The sequence below is a fragment of the Urocitellus parryii genome, chromosome 10, assembly GCF_045843805.1.
Source record: "Urocitellus parryii isolate mUroPar1 chromosome 10, mUroPar1.hap1, whole genome shotgun sequence".
Taxonomy (NCBI): Eukaryota; Metazoa; Chordata; class Mammalia; order Rodentia; family Sciuridae; genus Urocitellus; species Urocitellus parryii.
Genome location: NC_135540.1, coordinates 90,380,202 through 90,403,378, shown reverse-complemented (window position 1 = coordinate 90,403,378; position 23,177 = coordinate 90,380,202). Strand labels below are relative to the sequence as shown.

General features: G+C 36.3%; 1 non-coding gene across 1 annotated transcript; it reads right to left on the bottom strand.

Annotated features, from left to right (window-relative positions):
* Nucleotides 1-3,902: 3,902 nt before the first annotated feature.
* Nucleotides 3,903-4,009, bottom strand: LOC113192452 (U6 spliceosomal RNA). The gene has a single exon (XR_003302010.1). It is a non-coding gene; the product is annotated as a U6 spliceosomal RNA (small nuclear RNA).
* Nucleotides 4,010-23,177: the final 19,168 nt, after the last annotated feature.

Here is a 23,177-nt window from a genome sequence, read left to right as displayed (position 1 = left end):
GAGGGCTTGTTGAAACATCAAATACCTGGCTCCTATACTTGCTCATTTCTGATTCAGTAGGTCAGGGCTAGAACCTGGGGAATATGTATTGTTAATAAGTTTCAAAGACTATTTAGATGCATTTGGCCAATGAAATTATGTCTAGGAACCATTTAACTAGGCTATTTGAAAAGCCTTCCATATTTTTCACTGAAGGAAAAAATATATAGTGATAATTTCTCAGACTTTTTTGAGATGGCAGGTATCATGGATCATCCTTCAAAAAGGGGAAAATTGAAATCAGAGTCATATCTTAATGTAAAAATATAAGAAGTGAGAATCTTAAAATTTTTTTTTTAGTTATAAATTACAGTAGAAGCCATTTTGATATATTTATATAAGTTTGGAGCATATCTTATTCTAATTAGGATCCCAGTCTTGTGGATGTACATGATGGGGAGATTCACTATAGTGTTTTCATATACATACATAGGAAAATTATGTCAGATTCACTTCACTGTCTTTTCTACTCCTATATCCCCTGACTTCCCTCCTTTCCCCTTTGTCTACTCCACTGAACTTCTATTCTTTCCCTCCCCACCCCCTTGTTGTAGGTTAGCATTCACATTTCAGAGAGAATTTTTTACCTTTGATTTTTTTTTAATTTTTATTTATTTATTTATTTTTTAATATTTATTTTTTAGTTTTTGGCAGACACAACATCTTTGTATGTGGTGCTGAGGATCGAACCCGGGCCGCACGCATGCCAGGCGAGCGCGCTACCACTTGAGCCACATCCCCAGCCCTGATTTTTTTTTAGATTGGCTTATTTCTCTTAGTATGATAATCTCCAGTTTTATCCATTTACCAGTAAATGTCATAAAAGTCATTCTTATTTATGGCTGAGTAACATTCCATTGTGTATATATACATCATAATTTCTTTATCCATTCATCTGTTGATGGACATCTGGGTTGATTCCATAGCTTAGCTATTGTGAATTTTGCTGCTATAAACATTGATGTGGTTGTGTCACTGTAGTATGCTGATTTTAATTCCTTTGGGTATAGACTGAGGAGTGGAATAGCTGGATCAATGGTGGTTCCATTCCTATTTTTTTGAGGAATTTTCATACTGGTTTCCAGAGTGGTTGCACTAATTTGCAGAACCACAAACAATGTATGAATATACCTTTTTCCCCACATCCTCACCAACATTTATTGTTACTTGTATTTTTGATAATTGCCACTCTGGTTGGAGGGAGGTGAAATCTCACTGTAGTTTTAATTTGCATTTCTCTAATTGATGTTGAATATTTTTTCATATATTTGTTGATAATTTGTATTTCTTCTTCTGTGAAGTGCCTGTTCTGTTCCTTTGCCCCTTTATTGATTGAGTTATTTGGTTTTTTTTGGTTGTTAAGCTTTTTGAGTTCTTTAGTATATTCTAGAAATTAATACCTTATCTGAGATGCAGGAAGTAAAGATTTCTCCCATTCTGTAGGTTTTTTCTTCACATTCTTGATTGTTTTCTTTGCTGTGAATCTTTTTAGTTTGATATTACCCCGTTTATTGATTTTTGCTTTTACTTCTTGAGCTTTAGGAGTCTTGTTAACGAAGTTGATTCCTAAACTGACATGTTGGAGTGTTGGGGCCTACCCTTTCTTCTGGCAGGTGCCTGCACCTGATCTGATCTTCTTGGAGTTGAGTTTTGTGCAGGGTGGGAAATAAGGATTCAATTTCATTTTACTACATATGAATTTCCAGTTTTCCCAGAACCATTTGTTGAAGAAATGATCTTTTTCTCCAATGTATGTTTTTGGTGCCTTTGTCTAGTATGAGATAACTGTATTTGTTTGGATTAGTCTCCGTATTTTCTATTCTATTCCATTGGTGAGAAGTTAGAATCTTTACACTGCACTTAATTTTTTTTTATAGTTTTAGATGGACACAATTCCTTTATTTTATTTGTTTATTTTTATGTGGTACTGAGGATCAAACCCAGTGCCTCATGCATGCTAGGCAAGTGCTCTGCTGCTGAGTCCCAGCCCTACCCACCCTGCATTTTTACCTCTAAGAATACTTTAAGATCCTGAAACTAGACCTGCTATAAAGTATGAGGATGTAATCCACCAGAGGGCATATATTCGGCACTGTGCACAACGATTTGTACATTTTGCACTTGACCATAATAAAGAGAGAGTAGAGATAACTCCTAGAAACTTCCCAGAGTCCAGCATTTTTCAACCTTGTCTATCTTGTACTATAGAGATTGTCCAATCACAGTCACATGAAGAAATAATGGCTGGAATCTTTAATTCACTCTCTGTTATGGAAGTACTTCTTAAGTGTATGTTTACATGGCCAGGTGCATATACCCACATACCCTGAAAAGTCCTTTGGGAAACAAACACAGGGCCCAAAGTTCTTAATTAACAGAGTGGATTCCCCAGCTCTGTCACCTAATGATGGAGCAGAAGATGTGCTTAGTAATTAATTGGGTGAACTGTAAAACTGGAATCCTGACCACTTGTGGTCATTAAAGATCCCAGGGTACTTTCTTTATGGCAGGTGGAGTTCTGGACAAATTCCAACTCTAATAATTAAATTACATTCTGCCCAGCTTCCTTGTACACATTCAATTGGACTCTGTTCCTTTTCTGTCCTTAATTGTAGTGGACTTGTATATTAGTAGAGAAATCCTGAATGCCTGCAGTATATCCCCTAATTTATGAAGTGGGATTCACTGGGTTAGCGATCAAGAAGCACATTTTTGGGGGCTGGGTTTGTGGCTCAGCGGTAGAGCACTTGCCTAGTATGGGCGGGACCCGGGTTTGATCCTCAGCACCACATAAAAATAAAGGCATTGTGTTGTGTCCATCTACACCTAAAAAATAAATATTTTTTAAAAAAGAAGCACATTTTTGTCTAAAGGGGGGGAATTGTTGAATTGGTATCTAAAGACATGGTACCACTCCTGAAAAATTAAACCTATTAAACATTTCAGGATATAATAGGTCATAACCTATTAGCTTTAGAGGCCATTTTTGCCTGTTCCTTTTATAGAAGATGTTGTTCTATAAATCAAATAATTAATAGACATACTTTATTAACAGACCAAGTCCGCATGTTTAACAACAACAAAAAAATCACAAAACTAAAATGATACCAGTCACTAGAATAGAAGTAGAGATAAGAACACTGAAATAAACTGAGAATCAATTGATGATTTGAAATTTGTTGATGCTGAATTTGTCCTCATGTGTTTCATTAAAAATAATTAGTCTGCTTCTAATCTACTATGTTTTTCCAAAGTGAGGAAGTTTGGAAGGCAAATGTGTTTTCTTTTGACAGTCATATTTTGTTGTTGTTGCCAGTTGATTTTACAAATAAAAATGCTTTTTTCTTTTTTTAAATAAATTTTATTATATATAATATAAATATAAAAATAATATATATATCTCCATCATAAGGTACACATATAGTGAAATGATTACTGTATTGGAATAAATTAATAATCTCATATAGTTATCCACCCCTGCCATAAGAAGAGCAGCTATAATCTCCTCATTTCATAAAAATCCAGAATAAACCAGACTATTTTAAAAAATAATTTTTTAGTTGTAAATGGATGCATTACCTTTATTTTATTTATTTATTTTTATGTGATGCTGAGGATCAAACCCAGTGCCCCACATGTGCTAGGCAAGTACTCTACCACCAAGCCACAACCCCAGCCCTGAACTACACTATTTTTAAAGATATCTTTTTTATCTTTTATTTGTTCTTTTTAGATATACATGACAGAAGAGGGTATTTTGACGTATTATATATACATGGAGTGTAACATTGTAATTAGGATCCCACTCTTGCCGTTGTACGTGATGTGGAGTTTCACTGGTGATATATTCATATTTGAACATAAAAAATATGAAACGCTTCATGAATTTGTGTGTCATTCTTGTGCAGGGGCCATGCTAATCTTCTCTGCATCATTCCAATTTTAGTATATGTGCTGCTGAAGCAAGCACCAGAATGAACCACACTATTAATTATAGTCGCATATTATACGTTAGACTTTTTGACTTATTTTGATCTACTTTGTTCCTTTTGATCTAAATCTCCCCTAACCCTCTCCCTAACACTAATTCTGTTAACTAGTGTTTTATTATCTATCTCCATATATTCAACTTTAAAAAAAGATTTCATTTATAAGTGTGATAACTTTCTTTCTATGTCTGGCTTCGTTCACTTAGCATAATGTCCTCCAGATCCATCCAATGTCATGGAAATGGCAGGATTTCTTCCTTTAAGAAAAAAAAGATGAATAATAATCTCTCTCTCTCTCTCTCTCTCTCTCTCTCTCTCTCTCTCTCTCTCTCTCTCTCTCTCCCTCTCTCTCTCTCCCTCTCTCTCTCTCTCTCTCTGTCTCTCTCTCTCTCTCTCTCTCTCTCTCTCACACACACACACACACACACACACACACACATTCTCCCCCCCACCCTCCAATTTCTTTACCCATTTATCCATTGTGAATAATACTGCAATGAACTTGGAAGTACAGATGTCTTTAGTAAGTGGCGATTTCATTTCAATTGGATATGTACCTAGAAAGGGGATTGCTATTGTATGGTAATTCTCTTTCTAATTTCTTCAGAGTCTCCATATGGTTTTCCACAATGGCTGTACCAATCCATATTACCACCAACACTGTACAAGGGTTCCCTTTTCTCTACATCCTCACTAACATTTGTTATCCCTTGTCTTTCTGATAGTAGCCACTCTAACAGGTATGAGGTGGTAACTCATTGTGGTTTTGATTTGTGTCTCTCTGATGATAGATACTGGTGAAGACCTTTTAATGTACCATAGGTCCATTTTTATGACATTTTTGGAGAAATGTCTGTTTAGTTCCTTTGCCTATTTTTAAATCAGGTTATATGTTTTCTTGCTCTTGAGTTGCATGAGTTCTTTATAAATCTTGGGCATTAATCTCTGATATGTAATGTGCAAATACTTTTTCCCAGTGTGCAGGTTGCCTTTTCATTTTGTTGATAGTTTCCTTTGCTGTGCAAAAGCTTTTGAGTTTGGAGTAGTCTCATTTATTTTTATTTTCTTTTGTAGTTTGAGCTTTTGGTTTTATAGAAAAGAAATCATTGCCAAAGTCAATGTCAAGGAACAGCAATAAATTTAGCCAACAAGGTGAAAGATGTCTACACTGAAAACTGTAGAACATTGATGAAAGAAATTGAATAATAAAAAATACATAAATGGAAAAAGTATTCATATTTATGGATCAGAAGAATTAATATTATTTAGATGTTCATACCACTTTAAAGAATATATAAATTCAATGCAATCCCTATCAAAATCCCAATGGAAATTTTCACAGAAATAGATTAATCTTAATTTGTATGGAGCCACAAAAGATCCCAACAGCCAAAGAAATTCTGATGAGAAAAACAAAAACATATTTTGTCACTTCTTGACTTAAAATTATATTACAAACCTATAGCAATCGAAACAGTATCGTACTAGCATAAAAACAGGCATACAGACCAGTGGAACAGAACAGAGAGCCAGATGTAAATCCAAATATATATGGTTAACAAATTTTCCACAAGGGTGCCAAAACAGTGGGAACAATTCCTTCAATAAATTATAATGGGAAACTGGATTTACTCATAGGAAAAAAAACACTATACACAAAAAATTAACTTAAAATGGATTTAAACCCTAAATATAAAACTTGAAACCCATAAAACTCTAACAGAAAAAAAATCTTTTTAAACAAACAAGAAAGCAGTGACTTGTATATTTACTGAAAAGAGAGTACTATTATGTGGTGAACAACCTCCCTTATTATTTAGCAGGTTGTCCATTTCAGGGAATCAAAATTCTCTCAAAAATATTTTAAACATATGAATGAAATATTATATTCTCATTGCTGATTCCATTTAATATGTACTTAATGTACACTCTGGGCCAAAAAGCCCTTTATTTGGAATACTGAGTAACTCATACATATTCAGAAAAGCAAAATGTACTTCCCAGTTTATGTGGTTTGTCAACATGTTTGAGAATAAATCCAGTTGGAGATGGTTTTTGTTTGCTTTTGTTTCTATTGTTAAACTAATTTTTGTTTTAGATAATATACCTAGCTCAAAATTTTCCAACCTTTAAAACAAAAATAAATCAACACACACTCACTACCTCCCCATGCTTAAATTTGAGAATTTTGTAATCATTTTCTGTGCATCTTCTCTCTGAACCACAGTAAATATTGCTTTATTATACTAGATTAACGAAGGAAAAAAGAGATCGGAATCAGAAAGCAGACAACAGCTGGTTTTCATTGTAAGGAAAGTGGTTTTATTACCTGGGTTAATGTGAAAAAAAATTTTGAAACTAAATTAAGAATGCTTATGAAAATGTTCTAAGAATAAATGTATTCCTGTAATGGAAAGAGATAAATTTTTAGCCTGAGAAGGTCTTTAAATAGGGAAGTTCTCAGAAATATGACTTGTAAATGATTTCCTGTGCTTGAAACAAAATATATGTAGTAGGGATTATTTGTTTGTTTTAATGGAACTTAAAAATGCATACAGAAAGGGGGGAAAAAGGAAGAAATAATATATCAGATTATGCTATTTCTGTTAGCTTTTGTGGAACTGGGAATTGAAACGAGGGATACTCTACCCCTGAGCTACATTTCCAGCAATGTACCACCACCTATTTCTGAGACAGGGTTTCCAAATAGCTGAGGCTATCTTTAAACTTTCGATTCTCCTGCCTCTGCTGAGATTACAGGAGTTCTGTGCTGTTTCTTACAAAGGTTTAAAATGACTTAATGGAACTCTGTGTGTGTGTGTGTGTGTGTGTGTAATTCTGTAGTTTAAAATGTTTTCTAATTTTCATTATTTTTTCTTCTTTGACTCATGTGAAATTCAGAAGTTTATTTCTTAATTTAAAAATATATTTTCTAGTTGTCTTTTTATGATTAATTCCAGCCTAAATTGTGTTTGGATATCATATACTGTATTTCTTTTTCTTTAGTGGTTTCCCTATAAATTGCAACATGAATAATTTATCAAGGTCCAAAGTAAGTTGGTACCTTTATCTCTTTCTTGTACAACTTAAGGTCCTTAGGTACCTTAACCTTGTTACTTCACTCCTGTCTTACATCATATTGTTGTCATGAATTAATTAATTACAGAATATTACCATTATTGTTATTATAAAGATAATGTTTATTTCATTTTATCTGCATACTTAACCCTTAATTTTGCTCTGCATTTGTTTCCACTTTAGCATTCTATCTGGGAATACTTTCCTTTTGACCAAAACATATCTTTTAGAATGTTTTTTACTGAAAATCTATTTGTGATGAAGTATATTTATTATTGCTCATGTGAAAAGATCTTTATTTGTCTTTGTGAAACATTACCGAAACATTACCGAAACATTACATCTTTATTTGTCTTTGTGAAACACTGTACCATTGTAATTGTCAAATATTTTCTTTGGCATACTAAAGATATTATTTCATGAGGCTGTGGATGTAGCTCAGTGTAGAGCATCTTGCCTGGCATGCATGAGGCCCTGGGTTTGATCCCCAGCACTACAAGAAGAAAATATTATTCCATAAATTCTGATTTCTTTTCATTTAAAAAGTGCTGATCACTTTTTAATCACACTGTAACTACACAGGACTTCAGAGGAAGGAGATAGGAGAAGGCTTTACAGACCAATTAGGATTTGATTTTGTTATAGAAGGACAGGCAAGGTATGTTTGGAAGAGCAGACAAAGAGTGAATTTCAGAGAAGTGGAATGATGTGTCAAAAATAATTGTAGAGCACAGAGGATTTTGAGGTTAGTGAAACCATTCTGTATGATACAATAATGGTAGATACATATCATTATACATTCATCTAAACTCATGGAAAGTACACCACCAAGAGCGAACCCTAATGTAAGCTTTCGGTGAGAAGTGGTGTGTGAGTGTGCTTTGATTGTAACAAAGGTATCACCCTGACATGAAATGTTGGTAGTGAGGGAGACCATGTATATGTAGTGGCAGAAGGTATGTAAGAGCTTCTATACTTTCTGCTCTAAAAGTAGTCTATCAAAGAAAAAATATACACAAACTTTTATATATCACAGTGTTACTATTATAGAAGTTAGCTATTATCCTATTATTCATTTGTAGTTAATTTCCTTTTTTTCTGTACAGCGGGTTGAACCCAGGATCTCATGTATGCTAGGTAAGTGCTCTACCACTGAGCTACATTCCCAATCCTTTTAATTTTATATTGAGATAGGGTCTCTTTTTTTTTGTGGGGGGTGGGGTACCAGGGATTGAACTCAGGGGCACTCGACCACTGAGCCACATACCCAGCCCTATTTTGTATTTTATTTAGAGACAGGGTCTCACTGAGTTGTTTAGCACCCCTCTTTTGCTGAGGCTGGCTTTGAATTTATGATCCTCCTGTCTCAGCCTCCTGAGCCACTGGGATTACAGGTGTGTACCATGGCACCCAGCCAAATTACCTAGGTTGGCCTTGAATTTGGATCCTCATATCTCAGCCTCTGAATAGCTGGGATGAGAGATGTGTGCCACTGCTCTGGACATAATTTCCCTTTTATCTCGGCATGCTTTTACAATATTTTGTTGTGATTGTAGTTGGGAGTTCTGCAGTTTCATCAGGATGAATATCAGTTTGAATTTCATATTATTCTGTTTGAGACTTGTTTGGCTTTAATCTGAGGAGTAATATCTTTCATCAGTTCTAGGAAGTATTGCTTCTTTAATATTGTGAAACATTCTCACTTCATTTTCTGTTTCTTAAACTTATTAGCAGGTTTAGTATTTTCATCTTTACATTCCTCAATAATTTCTTATAATTTTACTGTCAGCTTTATCTAATCTGCTTTTAAATGGATCCATTGAGTTTTAAAAATATATTTTTGGAAGTTCTGCTTGTTTCTTTTAAAACATTGTGCCACTTGCTTTTTATGTTTTCTTCTTCTGCTGATGTTTGCAAGCTGTTTTTCTGTGTCTTTAAACATAGTAAGCCAATTTTTAAATAATCGTGTCTGATTATATTGGAAATTTTTGAATTCTTCTCATGCTTATTGTCTTTAGTATTTTCCTTTCATGAAGTTTTTCTTTTATTATTTCTTTTTGTTTTAGATTGTTGATATCTTAAAATTTTATTTATGGAGATATAAATTAAGATATAAGATTAAAGTGCCGCCCCAAGAGAAGTTTCACATAGCTTTTGTCAGGCAGCAGCAAATTCTAGGCTGGGATCACCTTAACCATATTATGGATATTTTCGCTCAAGGTTCCTTCTTCCACCTGGGTGACTGATCACATTTCACTCTGGTCTGAAGTTGTAGTCCTTTGGACTTCAGTTTACTGAGAAGTATTTTTCCTATTAGAATCTCCACAGTGCATGGACTGTTGGATTTGACATTATTTTTGTCAAATGCCATCAGAGCAATACTGCTCCAGAGTTGGCTTGCTTTCAGGTCTGTTTGCTTTTGATTTTGTCCTGGTAATTGCTTAATATCTTGTGATTTGTGTGTGTGTGGGGGGGGGGGGTGGGTACTGGGATTAAACCCAGAGGTACTCTATCACTGATCTAATCTGAAAGTACGATCAAGGCTTGCTGAAGGAGAAAATGCCCATTTGTTGAGGAACAACTCTGCATATTTATAGAGCAGGGGGTGGTTTGACAGTTATGACAGTTTAATGGTTGAACGGTTTGACAGCTGGCTGGGGTGCTTTCTGATTGGTGGGTAAGGATCATGTGAGCCAGCAGGGATAGTCTGATTGGTGGGTAAGGATCATGTTAGCCAGCAGGGCTCACCATTGGACAGCTCTTCTTGGGGGATGGGGAAGTTAGTCTTTGGAGCCTGGGTGACTCCCAACATAATCCCCATCCCTTTTATTTGTTTTTTGAGATAGGGTCTTGCTAAATTGCTGAGGCTGGCCTTGAATTTGTGATCGTCTTGCCTCAGCCTCCCAAGTCACTGGGATTACAAGCATGAGCCACAATACCTGCCTCTTGTGATCTTTGTGATGTTGGTGTAAAGAAAATTGAATCAAAAATTGATCTTGAAATTTCAGTTATTTCCAGACAGGATGGTCTGAAAAACTTTGTGGGGTGTGTGTGTGTGTGTGTGTGTGTGTGTGTGCGTGTGCGTGTGCACCATTGTTGGGTACTAGAAAGATTTCAACAAAATTCTGGAATCAGAAATTAGATAGAATGGTGATAACTGGTAGAACTACATGATCAAATTCTAACACTGAGTGTTTCAGAATTGTGGAATTTTGATTTGCTTCCACAGAACTTCATAAAGGCTTCATGTTCAGAGATGTAAAAAGACAAAACAAAACAAAACAAACAAACAAAAAAAAAAACAAAGAAAAAAGAAGAAGAAGAGGTGGAAGTGAGATATTGGGAGTAAAAGAGACTGATGGTTTCATCACACTTTGCCCCAAGTGCCTACCCCCAGGTGGCAGATAGGTTTCTTCTCTGAAGAAACTAAACTGTTCAAGATGTCCATATGCTGGCCTTGAAGTTTCCCCAGGTGATTTCTCTGGTCATCTTCTTGTCTGCCTACCACAAAGTAAATTCATTGATTAAAACACTGTTCCTGAACACAGGCCTTTCAATCATTTTGTACACGTGTGTGCCTCATACTACTTTGAACAAGTAACTAAAGAGCAGGAAAGAAGCTGGATGTGGTAGTGCATGCCTATAATCCCAGCCACTTGGGAGGATGAGGCAGGAGGATGGCAAGTTTGAGGCCAGCCTCAGCAACTCAGAGAGGCTCTAAGCAACACAGGGAGACTCTGTCCACAAAAGAAAAAAAGAAAAAAAAAAGAAAAAAAAAGAACTGGGGATGTAACTCAGTGGTAAAGCACCCTTGGGTTCAATTTCCAGTATTCACCCCTATACACCCCTCAGAAAAAAGAGACAAGAGAATAAACTTAAGAAAGAAGATTGGGATACAAAAAAACTAAAGAAGAGTCATTAGTGCCATAGTCTAGAATGAAATTAATCAAAATTTCAGAAAGATGCCTGAGAAGTCTGGGAAGGAGTTATTTTTTTCCATATCTTGTAAAACATTCTATAGTATTTCTGATACAATGGAGCTTTTAGAAATGAAATGAGAATTAGCTGGTGCCGTAGCATACACATGTAATCTCAGCTACTCAGGAGCCTGAAGCAGACAGGAGAATTGCAAATTTAAGACCAGACTGGGCAACTCAGACTTTGTCTCAAAAAATAAAAAGGCATGTAGCTTAATAGTAAAGCACCCCTGGGTTCAATCACCTAGTCCCACAACAACAACAAAGGAGAATTATTATGGCAAAGATTCTGCAGAAGAAAAGAAAGAAAGAAACCCTAGGAAGAGCAAACATTTATTCAAGAAAAATTGTTATTAGGCTCCTCAGTGGACAACATTTATATGTTCATGTCATGAAAATATTGCTTATTAACTTAATAAAAATAATTATATAACCAGTGTTGTACAGATAAACGCTAATAGCTCTCAAAGTGCACATATTTACATACATACATTTATTATAAATTTTACTTCTGTGAAGGTATATAACCCACAATTTAGAGATAATAATAATAAAATACACAAAAATTTTTATTGTAAATTCCATATAGTAATCAATTCTCACATAATACTTTTACTGATTTTTCCTGAATTCTTGAACTCCAAGACAAGAAAGGGCTGTAATTGACAAATGATAATACATCTGATGTGAATGTTAGTTGAATTTGCATTTACCTCAACAAATAATAAAAAGTGAAACAATGAAGACATGTGTCAAACCTTCATTCATTCACCAATGATGTGAACAAATTCTTTGTTGAAATGAATATTTTTTTGAATAAGTGGAAAAATATTCCCTCACTTTTTATCTTATTCATAATTGAATGGGCACAGACATGACACACTTTCAAGTTTGATGTATCTAAATTATTAATATTTTTTCTATTTTTATGATTTGAATGCCTTTACATCCACAGAACCATAAATCAAGCTCCGATTTGTGGTATTTGCTGATTTCCGTGGTGAAATAGTACTCTTGTTCATATTGAGCTAACCAATCTGATGTCACTGAACACAGAATTGGGAAGATATGAATGAGAATACCATACCGCATTTCTGCCATGCAGGTAGAATAAACTTAAAGAAACTCAGGAGCCTGGATAACAGTACAATTCAGTAATATAATTAGGAAATGTAAATTTTGAATATCTATTGCCCTTCCTCTATACAGTCTATTGTGTTGTAAGTTTGTGCAAATTTTTATAATGACCATATTTAACGACTGACTTGCAAAATTCCTGAAATATTTAACTCTTGCAGTCTGGCGGGAGCTGACTCTATCCTACCACTGGCTAGAGCTCTGTCTGGTAGTTGGAGGAAACTAGTTGGCAGTGATATGAAACAGATGAATCTTCATTTCTCATAGCATAATGTGAAGATACAATGATTAAAGATGTTAAAGAAAAAAGTAACAGCTTTTCTAAAGATCTTTATGTAATCACTAAATTACTTAATGATTATAGGGAGAAAAAATGGGAGGCTGAGTAGTTGTAGGGAGCAGGACAGAGCTTAAATGTTAAAAAAGTTGTTTAATAATATATGAATTTTAAATTCTGTGAGATGGTTTTATTCCTCGTATTTTCCTGTTTTATTCACTGCTCAGGTGTTTTGAGGAGTATGATGTAGTTCACCAAAGACTCTGCATGAAATCACTCTATGCATCTAAGTTTTTAAATAACCTTTTGGATATTAAAGAATTAGTATTTTTTGATTGAAAGCATCACTTGGTATAAATGTAAGATGTTTCTACTTTGAGCATTTAGTTTGCTGCTGCCTTCTGGCGGTCACTGAACTCTTACAGTTTAAGCTATTGGTGGCTCACTAGGATTTTAATTAGGCAGATGAATCCCATATGTTTATGTGCACTGCTTTAATTTTTCTAGAATGTTTATTTGGGTAGTTATGGCACTTTAGCACCCTGTTTACCCAGGGGACACACAAACAGTCTGGTAATTTGTTATGTGATGTTATCGAAGGACACATACCATATCAAATATTTTAGTCCTACACTTTTAAAACCTAAGTGATAAATGAATGCTTTGCAAATTACATACATTCTTCTTCATCAGATCAGTTGCTCTTTTTCCTTTGTTTCATTCTCATTTCTATGATACTAATTTTTATTGATAACACCTCATTTTTGCCTTATTGTACTGGTCTCCTAGCTAATTTTTCCATCTTGCAACTATAGCATTCAACCCATCTTGAAAAGCAGTGCTAAACTCATTTTCCAAAATAGTGCTTTAATGTCTCTCCCCTACTCAAAAATCTTTAATGATTCCTCCTCCTTCTCCTCCTTCTGCTTTTCTCTCTCTTTTGTTTTAATTTTTATTGTTGGTTGTTCAGAACATTACATAGTTCTTGACATATCATATTTCACACTTTGATTCAAGTGGGTTATGAACTCCCATTTTTACCCCGTATACAGATTGCAGAATCACATCAGTTACACATCCACTGATTTACATATTGCCATACTAGTGTCTGTTGTATTCTGCTGCCTTTCCTATCCTCTACTAACCCCCCACCCCTCCCCTCCCCTCCCATCTTCTCTCTCTACCCCATCTACTGTAATTCATTTCTCCCCCTTGTTTTTTTTCCCCTTTCCCCTCACTTCCTCTTGTATGTAATGTTGTATAACCCTGAGGGTCTCCTTCCATTTCCATGCAATTTCCATTCTCTCTCCCTTTCCCTCCCACCTCATGTCTCTGTTTAATGTTAATCTTCTTCTCATGCTCTTCCTCCCTGCTCTGTTCTTAGTTGCCCTCCTTATATCAAAGAAGACATTTGGCATTTGTTTTTTAGGGATTGGCTAGCTTCACTTAGCATAATCTGCTCTAATGCCATCCCTTCTGCTTTTCTCTAAATTAAGTTCCGTAAGCTAGTAATCTCCAAAGTGAGGTGGGTAGACTCAGGGACAAGCCTCTGGAATAGGAAGACTACAGCAGAACATTTTTAAAAATTTCTGCACTGTGTGTGTGTGTGTGTGTGTGTGTGTGTGTGTAAAATAACCATAAAGGAAAAGAAATTAAACTTTGCTAATGTTTCACACAGATTAATACAGGATCTATCTTTCAGCTTGTGTCAGATGATCATGTGTTACTTATGGTACCTGAAATACCTTGAAGTAATAGTTGGAGTTCCAAAGTACTGAGGGGTAGCAGTAGTACCCTCATTTGTTTCTGGTTAACTTCCAGCTTGTTGTGATGTTTTTCTATTTATGTTAATCTGCTTATGGATTTATTAATTATGTGTTTCCAATATGAACATATAGTTTAAAAAATACATGAAAGAAATCAGATTGTGTTTATGTTCTTATTTCTGTAGCACTGAGGATTGAACCCAGGGCCTCACACATGTTAGATAAATATTCTACCTCTGATTTACATCCCTAACCTTAAGAAATTGGATTGAAAAGAATAGTAATTCAGGTATAAGAGAACGGCAATAAAATCAAGCTGATACTTTTATTCATAGTACCAATGCTTTTTTTTCTCTTGTTTGTTAGTGCTAGGGTTTGAACCCAGTACCTTTCATATGCTAGGCAAGTACTGTACCACTGAGCTGCATCTCTAGTCCAGTATAAATACTTTTTAAGCCACATTAGGTACTAAAAATAATGCAACTAATCTGGTCTGACAAGAATTTGTCCAAAAGGATTCAAAATTATTGAAATGACAATTTGAAATTGCAAATGCATTCTATTTAACAACTTTTACTTTAGGTGTATATTATGTTTGATTCTTCAGTTAGTGATAGTATCAAGGCATTCAATTAACAATCACCTGAGAAAGACAGGTGGAGCATGAAAACTGAGCTGATTTTAGGGGTGGGTTTTCTTTAAGAGAAAAAAAATATACAAATTTGCAAATGCAAGATCAGATGAGCATTTATTTAAAATGAGAAAAGAAGTCACAACAGATTTTTTTTTTAAAGAATGGAAAGAGTTTTGTGTTTTTTTTTTTAAGAGAGAGTGAGAGAGGAGAGAGAGAGAGAGAATTTTTAATATTTATTTTTTAGTTCTCGGCAGACACAACATCTTTGTTGGTATGTGGTGCTGAGGTTCGAACCCGGGTCGCACGCATGCCAGGAGAGCACGCTACTGCTTGAGCCACATCCCCAGCCCAACAACAGATTTTTTAAAAAGAAAAGATTTAGAAAAGTAGCACAACAATTTTATAAGTCAATTGCTTTTATCCCTTAGAAATATTTTTTCCTGTATTTTTTTAATTGTATCTTCTTTGATCACCTTTTCACATGATAATTACTTTGTAATATTTTCTAAAGATAGAAAGATAACTCATACTTCCTTTAGCATTGCTGATCAATACTTGTTTTTATTTAAAAAATAATTTGCTATTAGTAATGTTATGCAAACTTGGGGAACCTCTATCACATTTATATATAAGCTATAAAATTTTTGACATACATATTTTATCATGAATACTGACTTTAAATGCTTGTCGAACTAACAATACTAATTAGAGCAAATTTAAGTTTTTAAAAATGGTTGACATTGTAATCTTCATAATTGTATAATCAAATTAATAAATTACACATTTTGACTTGATAAATACATGTAGCTATTCTGTAATAGGAACATAGATTCTTTATATTATGTTGGTGGCAATTTGGTGTGTCATTTTATCTAGAACTACCCAATTTCATCAGGGCAAGATACTGAGAAATGCTAAAATGTTGTCTGATAAACTGGGATACATAAAACAAATAAGTTCACATGTAGATATGTTCTCTGATCATAGTGTCATTAGAGATTTATGTCTTACAAACATAGGGATTATGATAAATTTTGTTTCATCTGGTTACAATTAAAAATGACTAAAATTTATGATTTATTAAAAATTGAATATGTTGATAGGAGAGAATTTCCAATCAGAACGAGATCCCTTGCTTGTATTTTTATATATCTGATGACTACAAGAATTTTCCACAGACTATCTTCTGTTCTATAATTTCAAGCCTTGTTTCTCTTTCACTTCCTGCATACTATAGAATATATCCATATATGATATGACCTATGATTCTTCACCTTTTGTCACTACCACAGTTGAAACAGATCCCGAAGGATCCCATCTCTTCGGCTAGCCTGAATTATTCTCAACCCCTCATACAAGTGTTGGTATTCCTCTGTTCTTGTGTTTGTCCAAGTAAATCCTCCATCCTCTAGCTTAGAAGTACTCTCTTCTTCTGGTTTACTCAAATCTTATCTATTTTTAAGTACCTGCTCTTCCACCTGACTTGTTCAGGCTTCCAGGTCCTCTTATTTTGTTAAGTGAAAGCACATTTTCAGTGTGTTCTTAGTTCTTTAGGGCATCTCTTATGTTGTATTTGTTCTAATGCACACATATCCTATTTTTGCAGTTTAAAAACCCTTTCATTTTTGCATCCCGATATCACACTCAAGTCTATGCAAATATTAAATCCTCTGTGAATATGTGGGAAATCAAGACCTTTTTTGGAAAAATTAAATTGAGGGGAGATATCTTTGGAGTTCACAGAACCCTCTGTGGGAGAAGGGTGTGTGAAAGAAGTCACGATGACAGCCTTTTCTTCCCAGTGACACAGTGGAGGACATTTCTCCCCTGCATATGCTCTCCCATGCTGAGAATGTAATTTCTATGATGAATATCAAGGGAGTGGTGTACACTAGTTCTCAAACTGTGACACTAAATGGAAAGGATGACATTATGTAGAGTCACAATTGCAATTAGTATGTTCTCTTTCCCAAACTAGATAATTCTGTCTTCTCAACAGCTTACTTTTCTGTAGTATTCATCATAAGATCATATTTGTTAGCAATGGCAGATGGGAGAGTGGGGCTGTGTCTGTCCATCTCATGCTAATTTGGCATCTCTGTAGAGAGAAAACATTGATAAAAAATAAATCCTGTTTTCTTTTTAAGTATCATTCTGGTAGCTCTTTTTGATTTTGCCTTTTTTTAAAGTGCACTTTTGCTATCCTTCCAAAGATGTTGGTTCTTTTTTAACAGCAGAGGTCCTCCTTGCTCAGCGGTCCTCCAGGATCAAGAAGCAACTCATCCTAAAAGCACCAGATAGTTGGGAACTTCGTGACTTAAACAGATGATTAAAAAGCCATTGTCTGTGCTGTAGCTGGGTTTATGATGTCTTTTCATCTCGACACCTGCCAACATCTCAAGTTCTAATTAGCTGCCAATCAGGGGGAAAAGCTCAGAATAAGCCGCATTGTGCCTGGAATTACTATGTGGAAGTATATGCAAATGACTTGGGTTAAAGATAAGAAAGAATCTGTACTTCAGAGAATGAAAAGCTATATTAATCTAGGATTATCAAACACTGTAATGGATTCCTGACCATGTCAGACAGAATAATACTGTGATCCAGAGACAGTCCAGCTCTCCTGGGCACAGGTGAAACATGCTGTCTCTGATCTGGCTCATCCCATTGGAATAGCAGAAAGTGGAAAGAACCAAAGCCTTTACAAATCTGAGCGTGGCTGGGGTCCTAAACCCATGCGATCAGGACGAGCTCTACCCTGTGCCACCCACCTTTTCCCATCTGTATCCATCTCCCACTGTGTTATCAGACGCTCCAGATGGAGCTTCCTGTGCACTTGTTAATTATTATTATTATTTTTATCTCTTCACCCATAATGTCTCTAAATCTTCTGGCACTGCAACTGTTGTCTTTGTTGGAAAGAGATGATAGCCTCCTGAGTGGTGATGGTGGCATCTCTTTGTGAGCTCCCAGGAGCAATGTGGATACTATTTAAGTTTTTTTAAAAATAATAATTACGTCCTGACACTTAAAAAAAGTGAATTTCTTTGTAATCAGTTCTAGTGTTTAGGATTGCTTTGAAATTCAGTAGGGTTCTTCCTTTAAACAGGGAGAAAAGATACAGCTTGTTTCCCTTGTTTGGGATCCTTTGGGATGAAAAGCACTATAGAAATGTAAGCTATTATTAATCCACCCCTTCTCCAGACACATGTTGACAGGGGCTTTAAAATGCGTATCAGCTGACGTTGGTGAGACTTGGCTCAAAGTAAGCTGCAAATTTTTAAAAAATTTGCCCAAAGTCTGTCTGTTTCTGTGGAAATAGAAATGGCATCCTGTGGCTGAAGCTTTTCTTGGTTTTAGTAGTTACCACAGATTCAGCTGGATGGGTGTTACCTCCTGGACAATACTTAAAAGCCTTTGGATGTAGAAGGATAGACAGATCTTTGCAGATTTCCTCCAAAGCCTATTCCATAATAGAACCTTGAAAACTGTGGTTTATCTGCAACTCCGTATTGATATTTTATAGTAAGAAGGGAAAATCATTGGGTCTTGCCCATGTACCTGTACCACTGTGCCCAGTTGAAATTTTCTGCATAGTACTTTTTCCAATGTTATCATCGCTGGTGTTGACTTAATCCAAGCAATCTGAAAATCATGGTCTCTGCTATTGGAATAAGTACCTGCATGTGTGCCCACTGTGTCAGCTACTGCATACCCCAAAACAGATAAATATATGGGGAATGTGGTGGGACCTCACAAGCTCTGAACATCAAAGGAATAGAGGCCACATATTGCACTGCATACCAGTTAACATACATAGATTTAGTGGATTTCTGTTTTTACTAAGGTGAGGTTTGTAAAAATCTGGAATTAAAAAAAATTTTTTTAAAGTTATAGGTGGACACAATATCTTTATTTTACTTTAAATGGTGCTGAGGATCAAACCCAGTGCCTCACGCATGCTAGGTGAGTGCTCTATCCCTGAGCCACAACCCCAGCCCAGGGTGTTTCATTACAATTTGGAAATGGGTGGTAGCATTAAGCCTGTTTAGTTTATGTTCCTGAATCCCTCAGGGAGATTTAGGAGCCTTAAGTTAGTAACATGGGAAGCATCAAGACATCTTCTTAAGGTCCCACTTCTACACTAGTTCGTAAATAGCTCTGTGAAGCCCAAGCTTTATCACAGGTTTGTTATCTATTCTCCTCAAAACTAAGTGGCTCAAGCAATAACCATCTATTTGTTCATGATTCTTTAATTTGGCTGTGACTTACAAGAATAGTGTGAGTCTGTCCCATGTGGTGCCAACTTCCAAGATGGCTCACGAACATGGCTGTCAAATTGATACTCAGTTGGGATAGTAAGCCAAGGGCACTTCTGCTGGCAGGATTCCTAGGTTCTTCTCCAAGTGGCCTTTGCATGTGACCAGTTTGGGTTTCCTTCTCTGGTTCACAGAAGTCAGTTTTCCTACATTGTGATTAACTCTAACTAGCGTGCAAAAGCAGAAACTGCCAGACCTTGCTTAGGCCTCCTCTTGAAACTAGGACAGCACCATTTCTGCCAGTTTACAGGGGCAGCTCAGATTCAAGGGGAAGGGCTACAGAGGATGTGAGTAGCAGGAAATGTGATACATTGGGGGCTACATATACAGTAGTCTCCCAGTTTGGTTCCTTGGTTCTCATGGCTCTTCCCTGATATCTCACTTGGCACCCCCCATCATTCGAAATTTGAGGGACCTGCCTTCCTCTTTCTAGAACTCTCAGACTGAAATTCTTCTTTTCAAACTTTATCTTCTTGGTAGCTATCCCATGCCTTCTGGCACAACCATTGCTTTCCCCCATGAAGTTTTCTGGAGCCTTCCTACTAGACTGCCTGGCCCTTCACTATACTTCTGAGTCTCAAACAGAGGCCTAAATACGCCTACATACAGGGACATGGGCCAAGGAGTGGGGAATTGTGAGACATATATATGAATCATCTTCCCTGAAAGATGACTTGACTTGAAAATATAGCCTTAAAAATTCTCTTTGCAATCATTATTTTTATATAAAACCTTTTATATATATGTGAGAGCTAATGTGAACATGCTATTGAATAAAACATGGAATTGTATTGAATGTTTTTTAGATGGAAAAAAGGGTTCCAGGACATTTGAAGCTTATTGTGTTTGCTTCAAACTATACCCCAGACTCCTGGGGTGTGAGTGTGTTCTTCCATGTCACTGCAGGTCTGTTCACTTTTTGTTAGCAGAAATTCTCCTACTGGTCTTGCTTTTCCTGCCATGATCCAGGTCCAGATGAGGTTACATTATTACATGGGCCTTGACTGTGGCACATAAAGTGCTTGTTGCCTACTTCAACTTTCCTGTGAAGGGAGAACTCTATTTGGTAAAAGAGGAGGAAATGTATGTGACTTCTGTTTCCTCTTTCTGGGGTCTAAAACTTGTTCTAAACTTTGCCTCACTGAAACCAAACTCCGCTAGGTAGCTCTGTGACCTCTCTCACTGCTTGATGTCCTGCCTCTTAGTACCACGGAATGAAAGAGTATTGTTTGAATGGAAGCTACAGCACCTGTGGATCCCCTCTTCTGCTGCTGTCCTTAGTATGGCAGAAATATTCTTGTGGTGCTGCAAGGAACTTTAGTAATTCCTTGCTTCTGATTCCTTGGTCTTTTGTGTTGTCTCAGAGGCTGTGCTATCACATAGGCTGAGTTGGTTACTATGGGCCCCAAGTCCTTTCTCACCGACAGGGCAAGATAGTGCCTGGAGAGTTTGCTGGTGAATTTAAGCCGGGCCTCAGGAAGCTAGCAAGCTTCATCTCTCTTGAGTACAGTGGAGACTGGGGCCTTCAGCTGCATGGGCCAGGATGATAAAGCCTCCTTCTAAAGAGGAACAGTGTGGCAGTGGACCATGGTCAAGACTTGCTGGGAATTACAGTTGCTTGAGTCCATTGCTGAGCTCCCATAAGTCTTTAAATCACTACAAAGTAATAAGGTTGTTCTTTAATATGCCTCAAATCTTAGCCTAACTAAGCTCATGATATATATTTATTCTCTAGTTTACTATTTCTTTTTTTTGCTTGGTTGTTCTGCTCTCAAGCTTAAAGGCAAAGGACTACTTTAATAGAAAGTTTCATTCACAAAGCAATTTCATTAAATGTGTCCTGATGAAAGTGGCTCCTGACACACAGACAAAATGCACTGGGGATTTGTTATTTTGTAGATATTGGGCCCTAATAGAAAAAAAAAAACCTTGTTAGATATTTCATAGAATGTTCCATGGATATATTTTCCAAATTCATTTTTATATTTAAACATGGGGGAAAGCCCTGTCATAACAGGGCTCTAAAAGATAGACTTCAAGCATTATATTAATGTGCCCTTGGAATGACAAACCAGGTAGTTAAGATGATTAATGGAAGCTATGTTTATTCACCACTATGACTAAAATGATGCCAGAGGGGTCAATAAGTGAACTCTTTGTGAAGGCCAGTGTTATCACTCCTATTAAAATATTAACATTGTCCCCATTCCGTGGCTGCTTCACTGATTAATTTTTTTAATATATATTAATTTAGTTTTCAGGCTAAGTGCTTTCCTAAATCTTGTGCAGGTCTTGGTTAGTGTCAACTTTTTTGCAACACTGTAAGCAAGGACTATGGGAGAGGACGGTTCTTAGCAGGAAAAGAGGGCTGCAACCCAGGGCACACCAAGACTTTGCATCTTTCCAGCTTGAGAAATCACTGCATAATTAAATCTCATTCAATTCATATTATCTCTAAAGATCTGTACAGTCAGTGAGCAAAGTTCTCTTGAACAAGCTAATCTCAAGGTTCACAGATTATCCAAACATCATTTCTTTTCTGGACTGACTGTATCTTTCATTTTTGTCACCGTGATTCACATTTCCCTGTCAGTAAAACTGGATTTTCTATTTTGTAGGAGAGAAGGAGGCTGGTTAATTTGTTGGGGGGCCAGAGCAGGGGATACAGTTTAGGAATCAATGAGTCAATGATGGGTTCATCTTTCTTTAACCACCAGCGATCATTCAGTTGGGAGAGCAGTGGTGATTAATCAAAATCATAAATCTAAGCTGGCTTGTGTGTGTATTTCTGTTCTTTATTGAAGAGAAAATAAAAACTGCTTGTGACCCACACCTGGCACTGGCACTTTATATCCATTAACGACACCTGCCTTGCCCCACCCTTGGTGCCTGAGGTTGGGTGACACTAGTTTTTCGTACTAAACCCATAGCTAATGTCTATCAGGGAAACTTGCAATTCCTAGGATCCCAAATGCTCAGGTTGAAGTGGCTTCAACCTTATGGGTCTCTTAGTAGACCTTGTAGGTGAGCTAAGTCCGTATGCCTTTGACCTTTCAGGATGCTCCAGCCTACTTCTGACCTTGGGTGTCTCCATGTCTGTAAATGAGGGTATTTTTTTTCCCAAAGCCATACAGATCACTCTGGCCATGAACATGCTAAACTGATTCTTTTTGGGATAATCAAAGTTCTGCTTTTCTGAGTTTTCATTGTCTCCCTTTTCTTTGACTATCTAGTGAGGCTATTTTTAAGTGGGTTGTTTTGAGTACAACATAGCATCTAATGGCATTAAAATCATCACTGTGAATGACTGTGAAATTTATATCTCAAATTTGACTTCTCTGGGGATCTCTATACTTCTAAATTTAATTGCTTTGGATTTCCAATTTAATTTGTCATAGGTATCACAAACACATCGTTTTGATTTTTTCCCTCCAAAGTTGTTCCCCGCCAAAGCCCTAGCATGCTCATATCAGCTTCATTAAGTTGCTCAGAACCCCAAACATAGGACTAATTTTTGATTTCTCTCTTTACTTTCTCATGACCATCTTATGGTTTACTTTCAAAATATGTATCAAATATGGATAATTTTCATCACCTCCATTCCTAGTACTGTAGTTCAACACACGTCTAATCATTTTCTCCTCTGTACTACTGCAAAGACTCCTAAACTTCCACTCTTGTCCTCCTTGAGTTTAATTCCAAGACCAAAGTGATCATACTGCTTCCTTGCTCAGATCCCTTGCAGGACTCCCGTTGCCAACATGACCACGTCTGCAATGCGGTTATGATATTTTTTTCTTTTTCTGTTTTGGTACTGGAGATTGAAGCCAAGGGTGCTTTACCACTGAGCTACATCCTTAATCCTTTTTATTTATTTTTATTTTGAGATAGCGTCTTGCTTAAGTTGCTGAGGGTCTCTGAGTTGCTGAGGCTAGCTTTGATCTTGGGCTTCTCCTCCCTC